The sequence below is a fragment of the Miniopterus schreibersii genome, assembly GCF_964146895.1.
Source record: "Miniopterus schreibersii genome assembly, chromosome: 2".
In the NCBI taxonomy this organism is placed as follows: Eukaryota; Metazoa; Chordata; class Mammalia; order Chiroptera; family Miniopteridae; genus Miniopterus; species Miniopterus schreibersii.
Genome location: NC_138102.1, coordinates 141,208,078 through 141,217,149, shown reverse-complemented (window position 1 = coordinate 141,217,149; position 9,072 = coordinate 141,208,078).

Below are 9,072 nucleotides of genomic sequence, written 5' to 3'. Positions count from 1 at the left end.
GGGCTTCCGAGTGCAGGGCATCTCCCTGAGCGTAGGGCTGCCATCCTGGGCACCATGCCAGCCTCGCATTAGAAAACAACACCTTTATTATTTATTTTTCAGCTGCCCAAGAGTCTCCTTGGCTTATCTTATCTTCTTCCTTTCTTCCTTCTTTCTTCCTCTGACCTACCATTTCTTAAGCACCTACTATGTGCATCCCACTGTCTCAGAGGCTGGAGAGGAAATGGATGGTCAAAACCAAGAGCCTTTGGCTTTGGACAAGTGAGACATGGGTTTAAGACAAAGTGTGGCTGCTCACCAATGGTGTGACCTCCAGCTGGTTGCTTGATTTCTGTCCTCATGTGTAAAATGGGGATGAAGCTACCAACTCCACAGGAGGTGGTGTATGCAGAGGACTTAGTGGAGGCTGGCACTAAGCCCTCAGTAAATGGTGCCTAAGACCAGTGCCTGCCTTTTGGGAGCTGAGTCTGGTGGGGAAGACAACTATGGCCAAATGCTGCCCTGTCTCAAGGGCCATGAGAATGTGCCCTGGGCTCCCCCCTCCCCATTCTCACTTCTCCATCATTTTAAATATGAAGTAAAAATAGAAAGATAGCAATTTGCTCCCACAGAGCCTCCAATGGGGCAAGGGAAGGCTCAATACACCCAGGGCACTCCCTGCCCACCTTCCTGAGGTTCCAGAGGCCCACTCCTCCCCTTCCAGGGAGCAGCCAGCTCTCTTGGGCCTGCCTTTCCCTTCCTGCCTGGCCCAATGTCCCCTGGATGCTCTCACCCTGGCTGGCTGGCTCTGTGTGCCCTTCCTGGACCTGGCACACCACCCTGGGTGGAAGGGTCACAACAGAGAGAGGAGTGTGTCTAAGACAGTCAGGGTTCAGGGACAGAAGAGATCTCAGACCCCTGTGGTACTATCGTGAGGCTGGATTCCAGGCTCTGATGCTGGGGGTGGGCTTGCAAGGTATTTCTGGGTGACTGGGTCACTGCAGTGGTGTCTAGTCCCACTTCTGACACCTGCTGCCAGATTCAGCACACACTTGCATGGCCTACCCCAGTGCCCCTGACCTGGTATCTGAATGGCATATGGTCAAACTCAGCACCCTGCCTTCCCCCACCCCAGCTGCCCCTGCACTCTGTAGGGAAGGGGAGGGCAGGCAAAGGCATTCAGTGACAGCTGGCAGGCCAAGTATGTCCCAAATACATTGCATGGGGTAGCTTCCATAGTCCTCATAGCAGCACCCATTTGAGGTAGACACTCCAATTCTCATCAGCCTGATTTACAGAGGTGGAGACAGGGTCTCAGAGGGGTTAAGTGACTAAAGTCTCAGTGCTGGATTTGAGCCCAGTTGGAGCTATGAGACCTTCTTCTTATCTTAGCCTCTGAGCCTGGTGACCCCTGTAAAGGGCAGTGGGTAAAAAAGAAAGTTCTTGTCTTAATGTCTGGGGCTCAGTTCTACCTTCTAATTTTCTTTTTAAATTTTTTTAAATCCTCACCTGAGGATATTTTTTCCATTGCTTTCAGAGAGAGTGGAAGGAAGAGAGAGAGCCTGAAACTGAGGTATGTGCCCTTGGCTGGAATCGAACCTGGGACCCTTTAGTCTGCAGGCCGACAAACCAATGAGCCAAACTGGCTGGGGCTCTTTTTAAATTTTTTTAATCCACACCTAAGGATATGTTTTTTAAATTGATTTTTAGAGAGAGAGGAAATGAGAGAGACACAGTGATTGGTTGCTTCCTGTATGTGCCTCAACCGGGGATTAAGCCCTTGCCCGCAACCTATGTATGTGCCCTGACTGGGAATCGAACCCACAACCTTTTGGTGTACAGGATGATGCTCCAACCAACTGAGCCACCTGGCCGGGGCCCTCCTAATTTTCTCTAAGTTGGAGGCCCAATTCTTCAAAGTGCCTCTGTCAGCCCTGAGTTTAGATAGGTCACAGTTAATTGCTGAGTCCCTGGCTTCGAGACTGGCATTGCAGGGCCATTTCTGGGGCCCCGAGCACTGGGTGGCTTTCCTTGGGGGTGGCCTGGCCTCTTGGAGGCATGGAAGGCATGCTCCCTGGGGCTCTGGCACAGAGCTGGGACCTGGGTCCTGCCTGTTGCTCCCTCTCTGGCCAGACAGCCTCTCTTAGGAGCAGTCAGAGAGGTGTCTTTGGCAGTCAGAGCTGTGGCTGCCAAACAGGAAGAGCAGTCAAAAGGTCCCAAACAAACACAGCCCCCTGCAAGCACCTCGGCTCACCCCCTCTCCTCCCCATCCCTCCCCTAGCTCCACCCAGACTTCTGTGCACCCCGGCATTGGCATTCTCAGGGAGTCAGCTGTCCAGGCCCCTGCCTTTCTACTCTCATGGAAGACCTGACATGACTCTCTCCTGGCCTTGATATGGAGCCAGGGCCACCTAGGGGTTCAGAGAGTAGGAAGCCTGGCAGGGATGGGGAAGGGAAGATGGAGGGTGGGTAAAAATTTCAGTCTCTTTGGGGATGTTGAGGTACATGGGTGGTCTGCAAACTTCTCCTGAGAGTACTCAAACAAATCTGTTTGAGCCTCCAGCAGGGCGTGAGCTTGGGCGACCCCAGGGCAGACCAGCATTGTGAGCCTCTCTGGGACTCTGGAGGCTGATATCGGTTGGTCCTCACATAGTCCAGGGACAAACCTCAGTCCCCTCCCTTCACCTCAAGTCTCCCCACTTGGCCTCTGGTCCCCTGTAACTGGTGATGGGATACGATCCTGATATTTCAGGAGGCAGAGAAAAGGCAGGAGAGGGGCAGGGCTACCAGAGGTAAGGAATGGGAGAGGTTTGGGATGGGCTGCCCAGGAGCCTCCTGAAGTTGGTCTTCAAAGAAGCAAAGGAGTTTTCTCCTGTGCTGTTTCCTCCTGCCTTCCATTTCTCTCTTCACGTCACTACTTCCCCGCCTCCGATCTGTCTCCCTCTCATTCTTATCCACCTCTTCCCTCTTGCCTCCCTGTCTACCTGTCCCTCTCAGAATGCCCTGCCCACGCAGAGTCCTGGGGCGGAGAGGCGTCTGGTTAGCCCCCTCAGCCTGGCTGGATGGCCTTATGGGAATGGCATCCCTGTGTCACAGTTTCAGCACCTGCGTCTTCCTCCCTTTGGCCCAAATCCTGGTCTGTGGAGCCTGCAGGCCTGGGATAACGTGGGACAGTGATGCATAGTTGTTGGATGAATGTTTCAGTGAGCACATCCCAGCCTGGCTGGGCTCTGGGGCAGGATGTGGCACTGAGACAGGCAGGCACTCTCTGGGCAGGGGAGAATCCTAGCCTCATTCCAGGGCATGATGGCAAGGCAAGGCCACTCCTCCAGGAAGCCTTCCCAGATGAGCCTGCTCAGGTTCCTGTCTATGTCTCCTCCTCTCTCCTGAATGCACCTCCACATCTGTGCTCACTGGGTCAGGGCCCTCTCCCTGATGAGGCTGGAAACTCTGGCCTCCTTTCTCTGGACTGTCCCTTTGAGAAGGCCAGCCCTGAGGCTGCAGGAGGGAGGCCCTGCCCAGCGGGCCCTGGGAATGGGATGGCCTAGGCTTGGGGCTGAGGGTCTTTGAGCAACCTGTGGCTATGTGAAAAAACTTCTGAGGGCCCCAGAGCTGGGGATAGGGGAGCTGAAAGTAGATTCAAGATGGGCAAGGGCCAAGAAAGGGGGAACTAACAGCAAGGATAGAGAAATTAAAACAGTGTCTATTAAGTCTCCTCCACATGCCAGGCAGGCTATGGAGACACAGGAGAGGCACCGACCCCGGCGAGGGTGTCTGCGATGCCTTCCCAGTGGAGCCAGTGAGCAAAGGCTTGAAGGGAGAGGAAGAGTTGGCCAGGAGGGCAGGAGAAGTCTGTTGCAGGCTAAGAAAGCAGCAAGAGCTGCGGGGGTGAGAAACTGTTTGTGTGGGATGGCGACGGCTATGACAGCCACTGTTACTGGAGTGTCAGAGGCGCTGTGGAGCTCAGAGAGCAGTGACCTCTTTGGGGACCCAGGGAGGACACAATCAAAGCATTTCATTACTTTGCGTAAAACCCTTCAGTAGCTCCCTGTGGACTCTGGGAAAAAGTCTAGACGATTTCTTGCAACATCGAACAAGATCCTTTGCACCTGTCGCCCTTGTTCCTCTGGGTCTCAGCTCCTCTATACCAGCCTTCTCTCCACATGCCCTGCCAACTTCCACCTCCACCAAACTGGCCCCGTTTCCTGAGCCTGCTGAGCGATGCGTCGGAGCTGGGCAGCGCAGACAGGACACTTCCATCGGTGCCTGCAGGTCTATTGGACAGCGCCGATCTGCAAGCAAGGCACTGAGATGGGCCAGGAGGCTGCAGATTCCTGGGGGCTATGAAGTGCTTCAGGATAGACTAGGGGGGCAGCATGGGGTCATGGCAGAGCTCTGGACCTGGAGACAGGAAACCTGGTTTCTGGCCTGGGCTCTGCCACTCACCAGCTGTGTTGTTTGGGGCCACACGCTTGGCCTCTCTGGGCCTCAGTGGTTTGTGAAATTAGGTTGTATAAGCCACCTGGATAATTGCTGGGTTTGTTTTTTTTTAATTTAAATTTTGTTTTTCAGTTTAGCTCATCAATGTTTCTCAAACTGTTGTCAACCCCCTCACTATGCCCGGTGAACCATGTTCCCCGGCCAGCAGCACGCTGGGGAGGTTGGGCCAGTGTGGGCATTCTATAATGAGGCAAGGCCTCTGGAGCCAGGGAGAAGTAGGCACAGGCTAATTACACTTTCCTGCCTTCATAGCACTTAGCCCAATTTGTAATTATTTGTTGTTGGTTGTTTACTTGTCCTGCCTCCCCTGTGCAGCTCTGTGAGCCAGGGACTATGTGGCGATTTTGCTGCCTCAGTGTCCCAGCACCTGGCACAGTGCCTGACACATAGTAGGTACCTGATGACTCTTTCTTTCTGGAATGAGTAAGAGGCCACCCTTCTGCACAGGGTACTTGTTCTACTGTGTTGGGACAGGATACATCAAGAGCTTCGGATGGTGTAGGTGGACAGACCCCAAGAGGGTTGGGGAAAAGTCAGGATAGGGAGTCACCCCCACCTCTGGAGGCTGCTCTGGAACCTGCCCCACAGGACCTGGTTGCTTACCGGCTGGGCTGAGCTGGGCTGATGAGGATGGGCCTGTGGTTGACATTGGGTCGCCTGCCCAGGGTGTCACACACACCACCACTGGTCAACTCCTGGAGTGCTGGCATCTTGCTCCTTCAGTTCCCACTCAGCATTGGGTGGGAACTCTGACAGTCTCCTGCCATGGCTAAGTGCTTTAGGTGGGCAAGAAGACTGATGGTCCTCCTTGAAAAAGAGAGAGGCAGAAGGAAGCCTCCTTAAGCTGCTAAAGGCCCATTAGGCATAGGGCTTGGTCAGGTATGCATCTGGGGCAGGGCAGGGACCGAGCCATAAGGCCCCAGGCCCCTCTCCTTAGATGTATGACCCGTGGATGAAACACATGGGGTTGGTTTCCCTGATCTGGGTGTAGGATAGGCCTGGCCTACCTGGGGAACCCCAGCCCATGCCTGGCTATGTGGGTGCTGGGTTCATGCCAGTGGCATTTGGCATGGTTGCCAGGCCTGCTCCTGGGTGGAGAGGAACGGGAAGAAGAATTGCACAAAGGGAAACTGGCAGGAGGGCCCCATTTCCTCTGATAGCTCACTGCCTCCCAGGCAGGACCAGGGAGCAGCACAGGCCCCTTGGTTTCCTGGGACACACAGCACCTTCTCATCTGCTACCTTCCCCCAGACGAAATGCCAAGTCCCGGCAACAAGGGTCTTGATGGCCTCTTGCCACTTTCCATTCCACTCACTGTGCCTGGCTGCTCAACCCGTAAGGAAGGTCCCTTCCAACAACCCTCATTTCTCAGCCCTGACAAATACACGGCCCTGACAAATTTCCAGACAAATACGCAGTGTTTCTCCTCCTGCTCACAGGCACCACCCTCCTGCCTGCCTCTGAGCCTTCACATGGGCCACCCAGCCTACTTTGTCCACTCCCTCCCTGCAGGAAGTTTTCCCAAATAGCCCCCTCACTGTCCTTTGGGCAACAGAGCTCTTAAAAATAGCCCCCATGATGGCAGGGACTTTGTTTTGTTCACTGCCCTATTGCCACTGGCAGAGTAAGTGCGCAAGAAATAGTTGCTGAATTAATGCAGGTGTGCCCTCTATTATTTAGCACTTATTTCTGTGACTCCCTTAGTCAAGGTCTCTTCCCTCTGCCACCCTTCTCCACCAGACAGGGTCTAGGGGCCCTGTTTCCCCTCCTCCGAGTCCCGTCAGGCCTGGAATCCTGGTCACTGGAGAAACCGGCCAATCTTGCCTGCTCTGACATTTGTGTCTTCATTCAGGAAATGCTTTCTGCCTCTCTCCTGGGTGTCTGACCCTGAGTACTGAGCCACGTGGCAAATACAAGGATAAATGAGGCAAGGTGGTGACTGGGTTTTCTCCCCACATTCGGGTTTCGTCTGCCTCCCAGTCCAGTGCTTTCTGAACTCTGGGATGTCTTTCCATCCAGCCTCTTCCTCCAGGCCAGCTGCCCCGTCCCAGTCTCCTCAGTTCCATCCTGGTGCTGCACACAGCTCTGTAGGAGCTGTGCCCCCCCGGGGCTGCTTTCAGAGAGGAACAAGGAGGGATTGGAAGGCTCTGGCGGCAGACAAAGGCAGGACAGGGGAGTGGTAGGGCTTTTGGAGATTCTTATTTGTAAGCCCAAACCGCTCCCCAAGCTTCAGCTACTGTCTTTATCTGCCCTGATAATAGACCGAAACCATATTCTGCTCCCTGTTGAACAATCAGTGCCTGGCCTCTGTGAGCCTGCCAGGATGGCAGCAGCCCAGGGTGGTGCTGGGCACTGCTCCAGCTGACACAGGCCAGCCAGCCCTGGGAAGCCTCAGCCAGGTGGGTAGCCGCCAGCCTGCAGACCACCCACACACAGGGATGTCCACTCATCCAGGGGTCCTGAGTGCCCACATAGGGCACACATGCAGCTCTCAGGATGGATCTTGGGAACTAAAACTTGAGCTTATGGTTCATTCATCTTTATATCCCTAGTACCAAGCACGGTGCCTGGCATACAGCTGGAGCTCAGTGGTGGAAATTCATGTACTCAGCACCCATTTTTCAGGACCATGTGCAGGTAGCTGTGTCCTCTCCCTCCCCACCCTTCTATCTCCTTTCAGCACCTGTTGGGGCTCTTCTGATGCAGTAAGATGTGGGGAGTCTCCAAGGAGGCCATGGGAGGCTAATCTGGGGCCAGTCCTGCTCTCTGTGTCTTCGGGACAAAGGAAGAGGAAGTCCTTCCATGTGTCCCCATTCCCCAAATTAGTACTCAGGCGTACAAAAAGTGCTCACAGGTGACCTGATTTCATCTCCCCAGCACTGCTCAACAGGCCTGGCACCCTGCACCTCCATTTTTCAAGAGGTGTGAGATTTATATGCAGATCTTCTACCTCCAAATGCAGTCCCCAGGCTTCCTCATAGGGATTTGAGTCTTAGCCCAGAGTTAAGCTTTTGGGAGAACCTGGGAGGAGATAGGGGCTGGGAGCTGGGAGGAGTTGGGGAGGGATGGACCAGGGAAGGGTAGCAATGGTGGGTGGGGTGAGGAGCAGAGGGATCAAGGATCAGGGCTGGGCCCTTGGTCTGAGCACTGATGGAGCAGGACCGGCCAGTGGAAATCTGATGACCTCAGCTCCTCTCCGAGGTGCCATGTTGCCTCCTGAGTGGGCAAACAGTGCTGGGCGAGATTGGGGACTAATGAGTGTTTTCTAGAGGGCGATTCCTCTATGTGCGGTTTATCTTCTGGGTCATTGTTCTGCAGTCTGCACTTAGCAGGTAATAGCAGCCTGGTCTGGGGCTCCTGCCCACCCTCTGGCCCCGGGGCCTGCAAACAGATGGCAGCAGATGAGGGAGAGGAAGACAGGAAGAAGCTGAGCACGTGCCCTGGCCCTGCCCTACCTCCTTATCTCAGGTCACTGCAGGTGTGTGGACCCACAGCCATGCAGGTGGCTCTCCTCATGCCAGTGCCTCGCTGCCGCCCAGATCCAGGGTCCCTCACAGACACCCACACCCCCTCCCAGTCCTTACTTACTTGGCCGTGAGCCCCTGCCCAAGCCACAGAGACCACCTCTGCAACCCTTCACCCACCTTTCTCCTGCAGCACAGGTTCCTCCTTTATCCCCAGGAAGCTGAAAAAGGAGAAGGCAGTACCCTTGATCCAGAACATTCCCCTCTTCACGCCCCCCCCCCCCAGTGTGAGGCACAGTGCTCCATGTTCAGGGGGCTTTCTAACTCCCCATGACCACTCATGTGGAAGGAGTTATTTCTATGTTACAGATGAAGATGCTGAGACTCTAGGAGGTTAAATGACTTGTCCAAGTTCACCCAGTGTGTGGTAAGCAGAATAATGGACCCCCAAAATGTCCATGTCCTGATCCCCCCAGAACATGTGACTATGTTATCTTACATGGATTTTACCAATGTGATTAAGTTAAAGATCTTGAGATGGAGAGACTATCCTGAATTATCTGGGTGGGCCCAATGAAATCACAAGGGTCCTTCAAATGTGGGAGAGGGAGGCAGAAGAGTGATGTGAAGTGAGAAAGTCTCGACTGACCATTACTTGCTTTGCAGATGGAAGGGGAGCCTAGGAAGGGGAGTGGCTTTTAGAAGCTGGAAAAAGGTGGGGACGTGATCTTCTTCTAGTACCTTCAGAAGGGCACACTCTTGCTGGCACCTTGATTTAACCCATTGAGATGCATTTTAGACATCTGACCTCCAAACTGTAAGATAATACAACTCTTGTTTTAAACCACTAAGTTCATGGTGACTTGTTATAGCAGCAATAGGGAACTAATACACCCAGCTAGTGGCGGAAGTAGGATCTGAACCCAGGACTCAGCCTCCAGTCCACTCCCTTCCACCTCACCCAGCTAATGACTGTGCTCTGCCCACCACTCTAGGCTGCCTCTCTTCCTGTCTCCTGCCCACATTTTCTGAACTGGAAGCTGAGGGTGGGAGGGAAGATTCAAAACTGAAACAGAGGCTAGATTTCAGGTACTCTCTTCTTCTGACCTCAGCCTCCCCTTCCAGTTTC